The 770-nt window shown below is 42.7% G+C and overlaps 1 protein-coding gene across 1 annotated transcript in view; it reads left to right on the top strand.

Annotated features, from left to right (window-relative positions):
- LOC105504512 (cytochrome P450 3A8-like) overlaps positions 1–770 on the top strand; it is a gene marked incomplete at its 3' end in the record, with an annotated part of 17,178 nt that overhangs the window by 3,675 nt on the left and 12,733 nt on the right. The gene's annotated exons all lie outside the window — the stretch shown is intronic.

Raw genomic sequence — 770 nt, 5'->3', positions numbered from 1 at the left:
GATGTTCAGGACTTGATGTGCAGACTTTGTGGCACCATAAAGAGGATTCTCTTTTTGCTCCTTGCAGGTTCCCAGGAAGGTATAGTCATACTTAGTTAGTATTCAGAGAAAAGCAGGAAGTGGGGCCCTGGTAGTGGCTCATTACCTGTGTGTACCAGATTCAAACTTGGTTCTTTGTAGCAAGAGCTCATGAGCAGTCTTTTTTTCCCCTTCCTCCTGGACAACTTTGAAACTTTAGTTTATTAGGCGACCTAAATATTCACCATCAGGTAATTTGCACCTATTTGAATTCTCTCAAGAACTGCTAAACTCTCTAGGCATATTTCCATGGCTCTATCCCAGCTGTTACAATATCTTTTGCAGATTTGAGAGAAAGAACAAGAGGGTTCTGCTTTACTTCTTTTCCTTCAAAGGCTGCACCCTATGAGTGAGTCTGAGCAGGGAGCGGATGTAACTGAGATGAGATGGTGGTTGTCTATCAACCGCAGATATTTAAGCAGAAAATGAATTTGGTGGGCTTTTTTGTTGTTGTTGTTTGTTTTTTACACAAAGGTGCGAACACGTATGCAAAATCATTAGAAAGGAAATAGTTGACAAAATTATTAAATATTTAATTTTACTGAACAGAATGCACATGCCACATGGACTGTAAACTGTGGCTGAGCCTTTGTGGCTACCGTGGTCTGATGCTTTGCCCAGGGTCTGGCCCCTGGAGGGAAAGTCACGAGCTCATGTCCAGAAGGCCAGCACCAGCCCAGACTTCCTATCCT

The sequence above is a fragment of the Colobus angolensis genome, unplaced genomic scaffold, assembly GCF_000951035.1.
Source record: "Colobus angolensis palliatus isolate OR3802 unplaced genomic scaffold, Cang.pa_1.0 Scaffold923, whole genome shotgun sequence".
In the NCBI taxonomy this organism is placed as follows: Eukaryota; Metazoa; Chordata; class Mammalia; order Primates; family Cercopithecidae; genus Colobus; species Colobus angolensis.
This window is presented reverse-complemented; position numbering and strand designations above follow the sequence as displayed.